The sequence below is a fragment of the Bufo gargarizans genome, chromosome 3, assembly GCF_014858855.1.
Source record: "Bufo gargarizans isolate SCDJY-AF-19 chromosome 3, ASM1485885v1, whole genome shotgun sequence".
Lineage (NCBI taxonomy): Eukaryota > Metazoa > Chordata > Amphibia > Anura > Bufonidae > Bufo > Bufo gargarizans.
The window spans coordinates 386314402-386333587 of NC_058082.1; positions in this window are offsets into that span (position 1 = coordinate 386314402).

Sequence of the window (19186 nt, forward strand, 5' to 3'; positions counted from 1 at the left end):
GGCCCAAGAGGGTGTCTAGAATCTGTTGTGTTCTATATACAATGCTGTAACTACATCAGGAAGCATTGTATCGCAGATCCCAGCGCTCTGGGCCCTCTGATTCCTCTGGAATCAGTGGCGTTCTGTAGCCAGCAGTGTGCTAAGTCAGAAAACAGTGTGGTGTGTGGCAGGTTCCAATCAAGCGGGCCTGATCTGTGGTGCCCTGTTAACAATACTGTATACTGCAACAGAAAACTGGGCCTACATCATAGATTTCAAAGCTCTGTGCATTCTGTATGGTCCATAATCGGTGGTGTTCTGTAGTTCACAGTGTAATACATCGGAAAACCTTGTCTGTAGGGCAGATTCCAGCAATCTGGGCCCAAGAGAGTGTCTAGATTCTGTTGTGTTCTGTAAACAATGCTGTAACTACTTCAGGAAGCATTGTATCGCAGATCCCAGCGCTTTGGGCCCTCTGAATCCTCTTGAATCAGTGGCGTTCGGTAGGCAGCAGTGTGCTAAGTCAGAAAACAGTGTGGTGTGTGGCAGGTTCCAATCAACCGGGCCTGATCTGTGGTGCCCTGTTAGCAATACTGTGTACTGCAACAGAAAACTGTGCCTATATCACAGATTTCAAAGCTCTGGGCATTCTGTAGCATCCATAATCAGTGGTGTTCTGTAGTTCACAGTGTAATACATCGGAAAACCATGTCTGTAGGGCAGATTTCAGCAATCTGGGCCCAAGAGAGTGTCTAGAATCTGTCATTTCTGTATACAATGCTGTAACTACATCAGGAAGCATTGTATCGCAGATCCCAACGTTCTGGGCCCTCTGAATCCACTGGAATCAGTGGTGTTCTGTAGCCAGCAGTATGATAAGTCAGAAAACAGTGTGGTGTGTGGCAGGTTCCAATCAACAGGGCCTGATCTGTGGTGCCCTATTAGCAATACTGCAACAGAAAACTGGGCCTATATCACAGATTTCAAAGCTCTGTGCATTCTGTAGCGTACATAATCAGTGGTGTATGTAGTTCACAGTGTAATATATCAGAAAACCATGTCTGTAGGGCAGATTCCAGCAATATGGGCCCAAGAAAGTGTCTAGAATATGTTGTGTTCTGTATACAATGCTGTAACTACATCAGGTAGCATTGTATCGCAGATCTCAGCGCTCTGGGCTCTCTGAATCCTCTGGAATCAGTGGCGTTCTGTAGCCAGCAGTGTGCTAAGTCAGAAAACAGTGTGATGTGTGCCAGGTTCCAATCAACCCGGCCCGATCTGAGGTGCCATGTTAGCAATACTGTATACTGCAACAGAAAACTGGGCCTATATCACAGATTTCAAAGCTCTGGGCAATCTGTAGCGTACATAATCAGTGGTGTTCAGTAGTTCACAGTGTAATACTTCCGAAAACCATGTCTGTAGGCCAGATTCCAGCAATCTGGGCCCAAGAGAGAGTCTAGAATCTGTCGTGTTCTGTAAACAATGCTGTAACTACATCAGGAAGCCTTGTATCGCAGATCCCAGCGCTCTGGGCCCTCTGAATCTACTGGAATAAGTGGCGTTCTGTAGCCAGCAGTGTGCTAAGTTAGAAAACAGTGTGGTGTGTGGCAGGTGTGGCCTGATCTGTGGTGCCCTGTTAGCAATACTGTATACTGCAACAGAAATCTGGGCCTTTATCACAGATTTCAAAGCTCTGGGCATTCTGTGGCATCCATAATCTGTGTTGTTCTGTAGTTCACAGTGTAATACATCGGAAAACCATGTCTGTAGGGCAGATTCCAGCAATCTGGGCCCAAGAAAGTTTCTAGAATTTGTGGCGTTCTGTATACAATGCTGTAACTACATCAGGAAGTATTGTATCGCAGATTCCAATGCTCTAAGCCCTCTGAAGCGTCTAGAATAGGTGGCGTTCTGTAGCCAGCAGTGTGCTAAGTCAGAAACCAGTGTGGTGTGTGGCAGGTTCCAATCAACCGAGCCCGATCTGTGGTGCCCTGTTATCAATACTGTACACTGAGGAAGGGGTGTATTCCCTGAAACGCGTTTGGGCTTGTTAGGACAGTGAGCCATTCCCTTCAAGCAACCACAAGTGACCGAGTGGAAACAACGTCGGTCGAGGTGATCTGCACAGTCAATCTCACATCGAGGCGGTGCTTCCAAGAAAAACTGATTACATTACTATTGCCTTAGCCGAGGAGTCACGTGAGACGTTACGTTCAGACTCCATACCACGTGGGACGCCGCGTTGAGCTGTGATCGGCTGTGTCTCTAACTCACTTCACTGAGCCTAGTGACTAGAGTTGATCAGACACCTGGATGTTCGGGTTCGAGAAGTTCGGCCGAACTTCCCGGAAATGTTCGGGTTTGGGATCCGAACCCGATCCGAACTTCGTCCCGAACCCGAACCCCATTGAAGTCAATGGGGACCCGAACTTTTCGGCACTAAAAAGGCTGTAAAACAGCCCAGGAAAGGGCTAGAGGGCTGCAAAAGGCAGCAACATGTAGGTAAATCCCCTGCAAATAAATGTGGATAGTGAAATTAATTCAAATAAAAATAAAATAAATAAAAATTAACCAATATCAATTAGAGAGAGGTCCCATAGCAGAGAATCAGGCTTCACGTCAGCCACCACTGCAACAGTCCATTGTCAGATATTTAGGCCCAGCACCCAGGCAGAGGAGAGAGGTCCCGTAACAGAGAATCTGTCTTCATGTCAGCAGAGAATCAGTCTGCATGTCATAGCAGAGAATCAGGCTTCACGTCAGCCACCAGTGCAACAGTCCATTGTCAGATATTTAGGCCCAGCACCCAGGCAGAGGAGAGAGGTCCCGTAACAGAGAATCTGTCTTCATGTCAGCAGAGAATCAGTCTGCATGTCATAGCAGAGAATCAGGCTTCATGTTAGCCACCACTGCAACAGTCCATTGTCAGATATTTAGGCCCAGCACCCAGGCAGAGGAGAGAGGTCCTGTAACAGAGAATCTGGCTTCATGTCAGCAGAGAATCAGTCTGCATGTCATAGCAGAGAATCAGGCTTCACGTCACCCAACATTGGAACAGTCCATTGGCATATATTTAGGCCCCGGCACCCAGACAGAGGAGATGTTCATTCAACTTTGGGTAGCCTCGCAATATAATGGTAAAATGAAAATAAAAATAGGATTGAATGAGGAAGTGCCCTGGAGTACAATAATATATGGTTAAGGGGAGGTAGTTAATGTCTAATCTGGACAAGGGATGGACAGGTCCTGTGGGATCCATGCCTGGTTCATTTTTATGAATGTCAGCTTGTCCACATTGGCTGCAGACAGGCGGCTGCGTTTGTCTGTAATGATGCCCCCTGCCATGCTGAATACACGTTCAGACAAAACGCTGGCTGCCGGGCAGGCCAGCACCTCCAAGGCATAAAAGGCTAGCTCTGGCCACGTGGACAATTTAGAGACCCAGAAGTTGAATGGGGCCGAACCATCAGTCAGTACGTGGAGGGGTGTGCACACGTACTGTTCCACCATGTTAGTGAAATTTGCCTCCTGCTAACACGTTGCGTATCAGGTGGTGGTGCAGTTAGCTGTGGCGTGTTGACAAAACTTTTCCACATCTCTGCCATGCTAACGCTGCCCTCAGAGGAGCTGGCCGTGACACAGCTGCCTTGGCGACCTCTTGCTCCTCCTCTGCCTTGGGCTTCCACTTGTTCCCCTGTGACATTTGGGAATGCTCTCAGTAGTGCGTCTAGCAACGTGCGCTTGTACTCGCGCATCTTCCTATCACGCTCCAGTGCAGGAAGTAAGGTGGGCACATTGTCTTTGTACCGTGGATCCAGCAGGGTGGCAACCCAGTAGTCCGCACACGTTAAAATGTGGGCAACTCTGCTGTCGTTGCGCACGCACTGCAGCATGTAGTCGCTCATGTGTGCCAGGCTGCCCAGGGGTAAGGACAAGCTGTCCTCTGTGGGAAGCGTATCGTCATCGTCCTGCCTTTCCCCCCAGCCACGCACCAGTGATGGGCCCGAGCTGCGTTGGGTGCCACCCCGCTGTGACCATGCTTCATCCTCATCCTCCTCCACCTCCTCCTCATCCTCGTCCTCTAGTAGTGGGCCCTGGCTGGCCACATTTGTACCTGGCCTCTGCTGTTGCAAAAAATCTCCCTCTGAGTCACTTCGAAGAGACTGGCCTGAAAGTGCTAAAAATGACCCCTCTTCCTCCTCCTCCTCCTGGGCCACCTCCTCTTCCATCATCGCCCTAAGTGTTTTCTCAAGGAGACATAGAAGTGGTATTGTAACACTGATAACGGCGTCATCGCCACTGGCCATGTTGGTGGAGTACTCGAAACAGCGCAACAGGGCACACAGGTCTCGCATGGAGGCCCAGTCATTGGTGGTGAAGTGGTGCTGTTCCGCAGTGCGACTGACCCGTGCGTGCTGCAGCTGAAACTCCACTATGGCCTGCTGCTGCTCGCACAGTCTGTCCAGCATGTGCAAGGTGGAGTTCCACCTGGTGGGCACGTCGCATATGAGGCGGTGAGCGGGAAGGCCGAAGTTACGCTGTAGCGCAGACAGGTGAGCAGCGGCAGGATGTGAACGCCGGAAGCGCGAACAGACGGCTCGCACTTTATGCAGCAGCTCTGACATGTCGGGGTAGTTGTGAATGAACTTCTGCACCACCAAATTCAGCACATGCGCCAGGCAAGGGATGTGCGTCAAACCGGCTAGTCCCAGAGCTGCAACGAGATTTCGCCCATTATCGCACACCACCAGGCCGGGCTTGAGGCTCACCGGCAGCAACCACTAGTCGGTCTGTTGTTCTATACCCCGCCACAACTCCTGTGCGGTGTGGGGCCTGTCCCCCAAACATATGAGTTTCAGAATGGCCTGCTGACGTTTACCCCGGGCTGTGCTGAAGTTGGTGGTGAAGGTGTGTGGCTGACTGGATGAGCAGGTGGAAGAAGAGGAGGAGGAAGCTGAGAAGGAGGAGGTGGCAACAGGAGGCAAAGAATGTTGCCCTGCGATCCTTGGCGGCGGAAGGACGTGCGCCAAACAGCTCTCCGCCTGGGGCCCAGCTGCCACTACATTTACCCAGTGTGCAGTTAGGGAGATATAGCGTCCCTGGCCATGCTTACTGGTCCACGTATCTGTGGTTAGGTGGACCTTGCTACAGATGGCGTTGCGCAGTGCACACTTGATTTTATCGGATACTTGGTTGTGCAGGGAAGGCACGGCTCTCTTGGAGAAGTAGTGGCGGCTGGGAACAACATACTGTGGGACAGCAAGCGACATGAGATGTTTGAAGCTGTCTGTGTCCACCAGCCTAAATGACAGCATTTCATAGGCCAGTAGTTTAGAAATGCTGGCATTCAGGGCCAGGGATCGAGGGTGGCTAGGTGGGAATTTACGCTTTCTCTCAAATGTTTGTGAGATGGAAAGCTGAACGCTGCCGTGTGACATGGTTGAGATGCTTGGTGATGGAGGTGGTGTTGGTGGTACATCCCCTGTTTGCTGGGCGGCAGGTGCCAACGTTCCTCCAGAGGCGGAGGAAGAGGCCGACGTGGCAGCAGCAGAAGAGGCCGAGGCGGCAGCAGCAGAAGAGGTAGCAGGGGGAGCCTGAGTGACTTCCTTGTTTTTAAGGTGTTTACTCCACTGCAGTTCATGCTTTGCATGCAGGTGCCTGGTCATGCAGATTGTGCTAAGATTCAGAACGTTAATGCCTTGCTTCAGGCTCTGATGGCACAGCGTGCAAACCACTCGTGTCTTGTCGTCAGCACATTGTTTGAAGAAGTGCCATGCCAGGGAACTCCTTGAAGCTGCCTTTGGGGTGCTCGGTCCCAGATCGCGGCGGTCAGTAGCAGGCGGAGTCTCTTGGCGGCGGGTGTTCTGCTTTCTTTTGCCCACTGCTCCCTCTTTTGCTACGCTGTTGGCTCGGTCTCACCACTGCCTCTTCCTCCGAACTGTGAAAGTCAGTGGCACGACCTTCATTCCATGTGGGGTCTAGGACCTCATCGTCCCCTGCATAGTCTTCCACCCAGTCTTGATCCCTGACCTCCTGTTCAGTCTGCACACTGCAGAAAGACGCAGCAGTTGGCACCTGTGTTTCGTCATCATCAGAGACTTGCTGAGGTGGTATTCCCATGTCCTCATCATCAGGAAACATAAGTGGTTGTGCGTCAGTGCATTCTATGTCTTCCACCGCTGGGGAAGGGCTAGGTGGATGCCCTTGGGAAACCCTGCCAGCAGAGTCTTCAAACAGCATAAGAGACTGCTGCATAACTTGAGGCTCAGACAGTTTCCCTGATATGCATGGGGGTGATGTGACAGACTGATGGGGTTGGTTTTCAGGCGCCATCTGTGCGCTTTCTGCAGAAGACTGGGTGGGAGATAATGTGAACGTGCTGGATCCACTGTCGGACACCCAATTGACTAATGCCTGTACCTGCTCAGGCCTTACCATCCTTAGAACGGCATTGGGCCCCACCATATATCGCTGTAAATTCTGGCGGCTACTGGGACCTGAGGTAGTTGGTACACTAGGATGTGTGGATGTGGCAGAACGGCCACGTCCTCTCCCAGCACCAGAGGGTCCACTAACACCACCACGACCATGTCCACGTCTGCGTCCCTTACTAGATGTTTTCCTCATTGTTATCGTTCACCACAACAACAAAAATATTATTTGGCCCAATGTATTGTATTCAAATTCAGCTGAATATAAATTTGAGGCCTAGTATTTAGGCGCTGGGTGACAGGTATAGGTTTACTGACAGAATTAGACTTGGAAATGCACAGTAGCGGGTGTGTAAAGTTATTCTGAATGACCCTATGTGCACCTTGAATATGATATACCCTTTTAGGGATAGATTTCAAATAGCTCTGATACAGCAGAAACCACTAAATTAGGAAATTGCTAAATTGGGAATTGTATTTCAACCCAGAACAAAAACTGTGCTTGGACGGACACTAAATAACTTGCCCAGACACAACAGTACAGCAGTAACGACAGATTTAGCAGGATATAAATTTGAGGCCTAGTATTTAGGCGCTGGGTGACAGGTATAGGTTTACTGACAGAATTAGACTTGGAAATGCACAGTAGCGGGTGTGTGAAGTTATTCAGAATGACCCTATGTGCACCTTGAATATGATATACCCTTTTCGGGATAGATTTCAAATAGCTCTGATACAGCAGAAACCACTAAATTATGAAATTGCTAAATTGGGAATTGCATTTCAACCCAGAACAAAAACTGTGCTTTGATGGACACTAAATAACTTGCCCAGCTACAGCAGTAACGACAGATTTAGCTGGATATAAATTTGAGGCCTTGTATTTAGGTGCTGGGTGACAGGTATACGTTTACTGACAGAATTAGACTTGGAAATGCACAGTAGCGGGTGTGTGAAGTTATTCTGAATGACCCTATGTGCACCTTGAATATGATATACCCTTTTAGGGATAGATTTCAAATAGCTCTGATACAGCAGAAACCACTAAATTATGAAATTGCTAAATTGGGCATTGTATATCAACCCAGAACAAAAAATGTGCTTTGACAGACACTAAATAACTTGACCAGCCACACCAGTAACGACAGATTTAGCTGGATATAAACTTGAGGCCTTGTATTTAGGCGCTGGGTGACAGGTATACGTTTACTGACAGAATTAGACTGGGATATGGCCAAAAAATAACCACACTATTGATGGTTAAATGCACTTGGTGTGACAGCTTGACCAACCACACTACTGAGGGTTAAATGCACTTGGTGACAGGCACAGCTTGCCCCTGATTTAGTATATGGCCAAAAAATAAACAGACGATTGCTGGTTAAATGCATTTGGCGTGACAGCTTCACCCTGATGTAGGCTTTAGCCAAAAAACAACCACACCATTGAGGGTTAAATGCACTTGGTGACAGGCGCAGCTTGCCCCTGATGTAGTATATGGCCAAAAAATAAACAGACTATTGCTGGTTAAATGCACTTGGCGTGACAGCTCGACCAACCACACTACTGAGGGTTAAATGCACTTGGTGACAGGCGCAGCTTGCCCCTGATGTAGTATATGGCCAAAAAATAAACTGACTATTGCTGGTTAAATGCACTTGGTGTGACAGCTTCACCCTGATGTAGGCTTTAGCCAAAAAACAACCACACCATTGAGGGTTAAATGCACTTGGTGACAGGCGCAGCTTGCCCCTGATGTAGTATATGGCCAAAAAATAAACAGACTATTGCTGGTTAAATGCACTTGGTGTGACAGCTTGACCAACCACACTACTGAGGGTTAAATGCACTTGGTGACAGGCACAGCTTGCCCCTGATGTAGTATATGGCCAAAAAATAAACAGACTATTGCTGGTTAAATGCACTTGGTGTGACAGCTTGACCAACCACACTACTGAGGGTTAAATGCACTTGGTGACAGGCGCAGCTTGCCCCTGATGTAGTATATGGCCAAAAAATAAACTGACTATTGCTGGTTAAATGCACTTGGTGTGACAGCTTCACCCTGATGTAGGCTTTAGCCAAAAAACAACCACACCATTGAGGGTTAAATGCACTTGGTGACAGGCGCAGCTTGCCCCTGATGTAGTATATGGCCAAAAAATAAACAGACTATTGCTGGTTAAATGCACTTGGTGTGACAGCTTCACCCTGATGTAGGCTTCAGCCAAAAAACAACCACACCATTGAGGGTTAAATGCACTTGGTGACAGGCGCAGCTTGCCCCTGATGTAGTATATGGCCAAAAAAAGTAAACAGACTATTGCTGGTTAAATGCACTTGGCGTGACAGCTCGACCAACCACACTACGGAGGGTTAAATGCACTTGGTGACAGGCGCAGCTTGCCCCTGATGTAGTATATGGCCAAAAAATAAACTGACTATTGCTGGTTAAATGCACTTGGTGTGACAGATTCACCCTGATGTAGGCTTTAGCCAAAAAACAACCACACCATTGAGGGTTAAATGCACTTGGTGACAGGCGCAGCTTGCCCCTGATGTAGTATATGGCCAAAAAATAAACAGACTATTGCTGGTTAAATGCACTTGGTGTGACAGCTTGACCAACCACACTACTGAGGGTTAAATGCACTTGGTGACAGGCACAGCTTGCCCCTGATGTAGTATATGGCCAAAAAATAAACAGACTATTGCTGGTTAAATGCACTTGGTGTGACAGCTTGACCAACCACACTACTGAGGGTTAAATGCACTTGGTGACAGGCGCAGCTTGCCCCTGATGTAGTATATGGCCAAAAAATAAACTGACTATTGCTGGTTAAATGCACTTGGTGTGACAGCTTCACCCTGATGTAGGCTTTAGCCAAAAAACAACCACACCATTGAGGGTTAAATGCACTTGGTGACAGGCGCAGCTTGCCCCTGATGTAGTATATGGCCAAAAAATAAACAGACTATTGCTGGTTAAATGCACTTGGTGTGACAGCTTCACCCTGATGTAGGCTTCAGCCAAAAAACAACCACACCATTGAGGGTTAAATGCACTTGGTGACAGGCGTAGCTTGCCCCTGATGTAGTATATGGCCAAAAAAAGTAAACAGACTATTGCTGGTTAAATGCACTTGGCGTGACAGCTCGACCAACCACACTACGGAGGGTTAAATGCACTTGGTGACAGGCGCAGCTTGCCCCTGATGTAGTATATGGCCAAAAAATAAACTGACTATTGCTGGTTAAATGCACTTGGTGTGACAGCTTCACCCTGATGTAGGCTTTAGCCAAAAAACAACCACACCATTGAGGGTTAAATGCACTTGGTGACAGGCGCAGCTTGCCCCTGATGTAGTATATGGCCAAAAAATAAACAGACTATTGCTGGTTAAATGCACTTGGTGTGACAGCTTGACCAACCACACTACTGAGGGTTAAATGCACTTGGTGACAGGCACAGCTTGCCCCTAATGTAGTATATGGCCAAAAAATAAACAGACTATTGCTGGTTAAATGCACTTGGTGTGACAGCTTGACCAACCACACTACTGAGGGTTAAATGCACTTGGTGACAGGCGCAGCTTGCCCCTGATGTAGTATATGGCCAAAAAATAAATTATTGCTGGTTAAATGCACTTGGTGTGACAGCTTCACCCTGATGTAGGCTTTAGCCAAAAAACAACCACACCATTGAGGGTTAAATGCACTTGGTGACAGGCGCAGCTTGCCCCTGATGTAGTATATGGCCAAAAAATAAACAGACTATTGCTGGTTAAATGCACTTGGTGTGACAGCTTCACCCTGATGTAGGCTTCAGCCAAAAAACAACCACACCATTGAGGGTTAAATGCACTTGGTGACAGGCGCAGCTTTCCCCTGATGTAGTATATGGCCAAAAAATAAACAGACTATTGCTGGTTAAATGCACTTGGTGTGACAGCTTCACCCTGATGTAGGCTTTAGCCAAAAAACAACCACACCATTGAGGGTTAAATGCACTTGGTGACAGGCGCAGCTTGCCCCTGATGTAGTATATGGCCAAAAAATAAACAGACGATTGCTGGTTAAATGCATTTGGTGTGACAGCTTCACCCTGATGTAGGCTTTAGCCAAAAAACAACCACACCATCGAGGGTTAAATGCACTTGGTCGCAGCTTGTGCTGGCGCACCACAAGACACAAAATGGCCGCCGATCACCCCAGAAAAAAGTGACTGACAAACGGTCTGGGCAGCCTAAAAACAGTGAGCAATTGAGTATCAGCAGCTCAATGATCCACAGCTGCAGATCGATCAATTAATCAAGTCCTTTGGAGGAGTTAATCTGCCTAATCTCGCCCTACTGTCGCAGCCGCAACCTCTCCCTATGCTGATCAGAGCAGAGTGACGGGCGGGGCGGCGCTATGTGACTCCAGCTTAAATAGAGGCTGGGTCACATGGTGCTCTGGCCAATCACAGCCATGCCAATAGTAGGCATGGCCGTGATGGCCTCTTGGGGCAAGTAGTATGACGCTTGTTGATTGGCTGCTTTGCAGCCTTTCAAAAAGCGCCAAGAAAGCGACGAACACCGAACCCGAACCCGGACTTTTACGAAAATGTCCGGGTTCGGGTCCGTGTCACGGACACCCCAAAATTCGGTACGAACCCGAACTATAGAGTTCGAGTTCGGGTTCGCTCATCCCTAATCTGCAACTTATTTTTCTTATGAAAATGTGTAGAAATCTGGGTCTCGCTCCCCTTTTTCTACAATTTGCATCCCCACCTATTACTTGGTTGAATTTATGTATTTTTTCAACCGTTTTATTAATTGAGATAAATACCTTACTTGCTAGGTACCCCCCTAGGTGATGCTGCCACCCTGCCTGACTTTTTAAAATATCGCTTCTGTGCCTCCCTGTGTTCCCTTGTAGTTTTCCCGCTCAGTATGCCAATCCTGGGCATCAGTACAATGAGTGGGAGATGCCAGGATTTCTCAATGGGCGTCTCCTTCTTCCTGGCTGTGCCGCAATCCAATCACAGCGGAGAGCATCACAGCCAGGGAGAAGGGGAGTTCTGCAAAGTCACTCGTGTGGAGAATTTGTCCTTTGGGAACGATGTGGAAGCTCAGCAGGCGTAATTACCTGTGAAAAAGTTTTTATTGTGAACCAAAAAGAGTTATGCAGGTGTTTTTAATAAAGATTATGCACTTCACAAATACCCTCAACCTATGTATTGTTTAATGGAAGGTTACTCTTAGATGACAACTTGCTTTCAGTACCATTGGATTCTTGGTAAGATGTATGTCATGGGGTTGTCCTCATTGGTTGCATGACTTTTCCAGGTGAAAGAATATATTTTTGTCTACATATGCATATATTACTACACCGTTGTGTTTACCCCATTACCCTCGATGTTTTGTGGTTTCAGTCTTTGACCAAGAGTGAATGTACAGATATGTGAATGTATTAAAATTTGTTTCAGTTCAATTCATCCGAATTCTACCAAGAAACTCAATTCGGGTGCCCAAGTTGAAAGTGTTTAAAAATCTCTGGAAATTCCCTCTTTATCTATAAGAAAATTCTACCCAAATGAATGTGAACAAATTCTGATTATACTGAATAAAATTATTTTCAAAAATTCGGGTTGAAGTTCTATTCTGACTAATCGTTTTGCTCCTTTTTAACCCCCAAGCCAAATTTTGGAAATCTGACATGTGTCATTTTAGCTTAGAATAACTTTGTAACGATATTACACATCAAAGTAATTCTGACATTGTTTTCTCATCATATATGGTACTTTACTTAGGTGGTAAAAATCTACCGATAAAATATGTGTATCTTTATTAAAAAAGTGAAAATTTATGAAAATTTGTAAAAATTGGCACATTTTCTTATTTTCAACTGCAATATTTCATATACATACATAAATACTATTCAATATTTTTTTATCAGAAAAATATTTCCACATCTTTACTTTATTTTGGCTCATCACAACATTTTTAACTTTTTATTTAGGAGACTTTACATTTTAACATAAATTTTAAAATTTTTGAAGTACAGATTTTTTCCTGCAACAAGCCAAGTTTGCAAGGTTTAAAAGTGTCAGAATAATAGAACCCCCCAAAAGTGAACCCATTTTAAAAACTAGGCCCCTTAACGTATTTATCTATGGGTGTAATGAGTTTTTTGACCCCCTATTTTTTTTTAAAGAAATTAATGCTAAGAAGGTGAAAAAAAAAATTATTTTCATTTTTTACACAAAAGTGTCAATTTAACCACCTCCGGACCGCCTAACGCAGATGTGCGGTCCGGAGGTGGCAGCGCTGCGCACAGTCACGCATATACGCGTCATCTCGCGAGACGCGAGATGACGCGACTATGCGCGCGCGCATGCGCAGTTCGCGCCGGCATTTCGCACAGAAGTATTTCGTCAGCAACCTGCCAGCCAATGATCGTGGCTGGCAGGTTGCTGATTTTTTAAAAATCCAATCAAAGTGCCAGATAGCAGATCATATTTGTAAATATGATCTGTTATATGGCTGCCTGCTCCTCTGCTGGTTCTTTTCGTCGGTTGGATCCAGCAGAGGAGCAGGCTTCACAGTGAGTACACCAAACACTACACTATAGCCCCTGATCACCCCCCTGAACCCCAATTAACCCTTTGATCACCCCTTTGTTCACCCCTGTCAATCACAAGTGAAAAGAAAAAAGTGATCAGTGCAAACTGTCACTTTTTTTTTTCACTGTTATTGACCGTTAGGTTTTAGGTATAGTTTAGGTCCCTTGGTTAGGTAGTTAGCGATCAGTTAGCGCCCAGCCCACCGCACCGCAGTCCGTTATTCGCTGACTAGCATATCGCTAATCAGCATTTGTACTTTTATAGTATCTGGAAGTGATCAAAACTGATCACGGTCAGATCTATAATAGTACTAGTGTCACTTTAGTTCGCCCTCCACCCAAAACGCAGTGTTTGCCCGATCAGGCCTGATCGGTCGCCCACACGTGCGTTCGCCCACACCCGCCCGACCGCAGTGACAAAAAAAAAATTTTTTTTAGATCACTGCTTATCAGTCACTGCAAAATCAGTTTTGATATTTTTTATCAACCGCAGCGGCCTCCGGTACTTCGCTAGCCTCCCCTTTGTAAGACAGGCTTGCTTTTTTTTTCTTGGGTAGTCTCATGGAATACCCCTAAATTTAGTTGCCCACATGTCTAACAGGGGGTATTCTTCTGAAGAGGCCTACAGGCTTCTGACCCAGTCGGATGAGGAGTGGGAACCCTCATCTGATGAATCCAGCGGGTCAGAATACGAACCTGTAGAAAGCAGTGGCTCTCTGACCCAAAGTTCGGACGGGGAGGCTGAGGTCCCTGATAGCAGCAGGCGTACCCGGCCCCGTGTCGCTAGACCGCAGGTTGCGCAGGATCCGCTTCAAGAGCAGCAGAGCGGGGCTGGTGCTGTCGGATTACATGGTGAGGCATACACCAGCAGCCCAGCCCTCTCTGGACCTAGTACCAGCACTGCCGTACAACCTGGTGAAGTAGCGAGCACCAGAAGGGCAGTTGAAGCTGGTACGGTGGCACGTGCAGTAGTGACCCCGTCGCAGCCACCGCAAAGACGTGCCCGTAGAGCCCCTAGAATCCCAGAGGTGCTGGCAAACCCTGATTGGCAGTCCCCAACTTCAGCTGCACCTGTAGTTTTCCCTTTCACTGCCCAGTCTGGAGTTCGGGTTGAGACGGCTCAGATCGGTTCGGCCCTGGGATTTTTTGAGCTGTTCTTGACTGCGGAGCTTTTAGACATAGTTGTGGCCGAAACAAACAGGTATGCCACACAATTTATCACCGCTAACCCGGGAAGCTTTTATGCCCAGCCTTTCCGGTGGAAACCAGTCCAAGTTTCCGAACTTAACTTTTCTGGGCCTCTTCCTCAACATGGGCCTGACAAAAAAGCATGAATTGCGGTCATATTGGTCCACGAACCCGATTCATCACATGCCCATGTTCTCTGCTGCCATGTCCAGGGCATGTTTTGAGGCCATCCTGTGGTTCCTGCACTTTAGTGACAACACCGCCTCCCGTCCCAGGGGCCACCCTGCTTTTGACCGGCTCCACAAAATTCGGCCCCTCATAGACCATTTCAACCAGAAATTTGCAGATATTTATACCCCAGAGCAAAACATCTGCATAGACGAGTCCCTGATACATTTTACCGGGCGCCTTGGCTTCAAACAATACATCCCAAGCAAGCGCGCCCGGTATGGGGTCAAATTGTATAAGCTCTGTGAAAGGGCCACAGGCTATACCCACAAATTTCGGGTCTATGAGGGAAAAGATCAGACCCTGGATCCAGTCGGTTGCCCTGACTACCTGGGGAGCAGTGGGAAGACAGTTTGGGACTTGGTGTCACCCTTATTCGGCAAGGGGTACCATCTTTATGTGGACAATTTTTACACAAGTGTGGCCCTCTTTAGGCATTTGTTTCTAGAACGGATTGGCGCCTGTGGTACCGAACTAGTCGCGCGGCCTTCCCCCAACGGCTCGTTACCACCCGTCTTGCAAGGGGGCAGAGGACCGCACTGTGTAACGAAGAACTGCTCGCGGTGAAATGGAGAGACAAGCGTGACGTTTACATGCTCTCCTCCATTCACGCAGACACGACAATACAAATTGAGCGAGCAACCCGTGTCATTGAAAAGCCCCTCTCAGTCCACGACTATAACCTCCACATGGGAGGGGTCGACTTCAATGACCAGATGTTGTCTCCGTATTTAGTTTCCCGACGCACCAGACGCTGGTATAAGAAGGTGTCTGTATATTTAATTCAATTGGCTCTGTACAATAGTTTTGTTCTCTACAGTAAGGCTGGGAGAACTGGATCCTTCCTCAAATTTCAGGAAGAGATCATCGAGAACCTCCTGTATCCAGGAGGTTCCGTGGCCCCAACCCACCAGTGTAGTTAGCCGTCTACACGAGCAACATTTCCCCAATGTTGTTCCTGGTACCTCAACCCAACAGTCACCCCGAAAAAGATGTTGTGTCTGTAGCAGGAGTGGAATAAGGCGTGACACCCGCTATTTCTGTCCTGACTGTCCGGACCACCCTGCCCTATGCTTTGGAGAGTGTTTCCGGAAGTACCACTCACAGGTACACTATTAGCATAGGGATCATCTCACCAGGATAGGCACACAGGGCTATTAGGGCCCATTCACTCACTGCTGCTGCAAACGTCTCCTTTCACATGGGACAAAGTGCATAACGCACTTCGCCACATCTTTGGGCGATTTGCGCTTTGCACATTGGGGAAGGGGAGGTTTGACCCATGGGGAAGGAGAGGTTTGTTCTATAAAGGTAAAAAAAAAAAAAAAAAAAAAAAAAAAAACACACCAGTAAGCAAACACGTTAATGTTCAGTTAAAAAAGTTAAAGTTTATATGTTCTGTTGCAAAGTTAATAAAAATTATTGCGTTGCGGCCTGGTTTTTTCTTTTTTTTTTTTTTTTCTTTTTTACCTTCCAGGTGGACCAACCGATTGACTAGCTGCAGCACCGATGTGCATTCTGACAGAAGCATTGCGCTGCTGTCAGATTACACGCAAGTCGGTGTATGCGGCGCTGCAAGACGGGATTTTCTCCTCTGCAGTGACAGATACGTTTGCCGAGGCATACGAGCTGAGGAGGAGGCGGCGTTCCTATGCTTTGGCAAGCACTTTGTATATATATATAAAAAATAAAAATAAAAATCCCGGCAATGATTTATTCATCCACATCGATTGATGTGAATGGAGAAATATGGTTTGCCAGGGCATACGAGCTAAGTGGGTATGGATGTAGGGCGGAGCTCCTATGTCCTGGCAGACGCCTTTCCCCTCCATTTTTTTTTTTTGGCAGAGATTTTTTCATCCACATTGATCGATGCGAATGAAGAAATCTGTGCCGTTCATTTTTTTCTTTCAGCCCAGAGGCTGAACGGAAAAAAAAATCTCATTACCTGTATGCTCAATATAAGGAGAATAGCAGAAACTCCTAATGCTGGCCATACATGTAATGATTGCGGAGACCCTCAAATGCCAGGGCAGTACAAACACCCCACAACTGACCCCATTTTGGAAAGAAGACACCCCAAGGTATTTGCTGAGGGGCATATTGAGTCCATGAAAGATTTAAATTTTTGTCCTAAGTTAGCGGAAAGTGAGACTTTGTGAGAAAAAAATAATAATAATTTCCGCTAACTTATGCAAAAAAAAAAAAAATTCTATGAACTTGCCAGGCCCCTCATTGGATACCTTGGGTGTCTTCTTTCCAAAGTGGGGTCACATGTGGGGTAGTTATACTGCCCTGGCTTTTTAGGGGCCCTAAAGCGTGAGAAGAAGTCTGGGATCCAAATGTCTAAAAATGCCCTCCTAAAAGGAATTTGGGCCCCTTTGCGCATCTAGGCTGCAAAAAAGTGTCACACATCTGGTATCGCCGTACTCAGGAGAAGTTGGGGAATGTGTTTCGGGGTGTCATTTTACATATACCCATGCTGGGTGAGAAAAATATCTTGGTCAAATGCCAACTTTGTATAAAAAAATGGGAAAAGTTGTCTTTTGCCAAGATATTTCTCTCACCCAGCATGGGTATATGTAAAATGACACCCCAAAACACATTCCCCAACTTCTCCTGAGTACGGCGATACCAGATGTGTGACACTTTTTTGATGCCAAGTGCACCTTTCGGATTTCACCGGTCATTTTTTACAGATTTTGATTGCAAAGTACTTCTCACACATATGGGCCCCTAAATTGCCAGGGCAGTATAACTACGCCACAAGTGACCCCATTTTGGAAAGAAGACACCCCAAGGTATTCCGTGAGGGGCATGGCGAGTTCCTAGAATTTTTTATTTTTTGTCGCAAGTTAGTGGAATATGAGACTTTGTAAGTTAAAAAGAGAAAAAAAAAATCATCATTTTCCGCTAACTTGTGACAAAAAATAAAAAATTCTAGGAACTCGCAGTGCCCCTCACGGAATACCTTGGGGTGTCTTCTTTCCAAAATGGGGTCACTTGTGGCGTAGTTATACTGCCCTGGCAATTTAGGGGCCCAAATGTGTGAGAAGTACCTTGCAATCAAAATGTGTAAAAAATGGCCTGCAAAATCTGAAAGGTGCACTTTGGAATATGTGCCCCTTTGCCCACCTTGGCAGCAAAAAAGTGTGACACATCTGGTATCGCCGTACTCAGGAGAAGTTGGGGAATGTGTTTTGGGGTGTCATTTTACATATACCCATGCTGGATGAGAGAAATATCTTGGCAAAAGACAACTTTTCCCATTTTGTTATACAAAGTTGGCATTTGACCAAGATATTTTTCTCACCCAGCATGGGTATATGTAAAATGACACCCCAAAACACATTCCCCAACTTCTCCTGAGTACGGCGATACCAGATCTGTCACACTTTTCTGCTGCCAAGGTGGGCAAAGGGGCACATATTCCAAAGTGCACCTTTTGGATTTCACCGGTCATTTTTTACACATTTTGATTGCAAAGTTCTTCTCACACATTTGGGCCCCTAAATTGCCAGGGCAGTATAACTACCCCACAAGTGACCCCATTTTGGAAAGAAGACACCCCAAGGTATTCTGTGAGGGGCATGGTGAGTTCCTAGAATTTTTTATTTTTTGTCGCAAGTTAGTGGAATATGAGACTTTGTAAGAAAAAATAAAAAAAATAAAATCATCATCATTTTCCGCTAACTTGTGACAAAAAATAAAAAGTTCTATGAACTCACTATGCCCATCAGCGAATACCTTAGGGTGTCTACTTTCTGAAATGGGGTCATTTGTGGGGGTTTTCTACTGTTTGGGCATTGTAGAACCTCAGGAATCATGACAGGTGCTTAGAAAGTCAGAGCTGTTTCAAAAAGCGGAAATTCACATTTTTGTACCATAGTTTGTAAATGCTATAACTTTTACCCAAACCATTTTATTTTTTTGCCCAAACATTTCTTTTTTTTATCAAAGACATGTAGAACAATAAATTTGGCGAAAAATGTATATATGGATGTCGTTTTATTTACAAAATTTTACAGCTGAAAGTGAAAAATGTCATTTTTTTGCAAAAAAATCGTTACATTTTGATTAATAACAAAAAAAGTGAAAATGCCAGCAGCAATGAAATACCACCAAATGAAAGCTCTATTAGTGAGAAGAAAAGGAGGTAAAATTCATTTGTATGGTAAGTTGAATGACCGAGCGATAGACGGTGAAAGTAGTGTAGTGCCGAAGTGTAAAAAGTGCTCTGGTCATGAAGGGGGTTTCACCTAGCGTAAGTGGTTAAAGAAAGATTTTTTTTTTACAGAGCACATGAACTCTTTTAGTGAACTCACCATCACTACCTGCTCAGGCAGAGAGTACAAACCTTCTTTCCTTCAGGCGCAGAGGATGTCCCCTTGTCACAGTCCTGGGGATAAATAGATGATGGGAGAGATCTCTGTACTGACCCCTGATATATTTATACATAGTAATTAAATCTCCCCTCAGTCGTCTTTTTTATAAAATGAATAACCCTAATTTTGATAATCTTTCAGGGTACTGTAGTTCCCTCATTCCAGTTATTACTTTAGTTGGCCCCCTCTGAACCCTCTCCAGCTCTGCTATGTCTTCACAGGAGACCAGAAGTGTACACAGTACTCCATGTGTGGTCTGACCGGTGATTTGTAAATTGGTAGGACTATGTTCTCATCACGGGCATCTATGCCCCTTTTGATGCAACCCATTACCTTATTGGCCTTGGCAGCAGCTGGCTGACACTG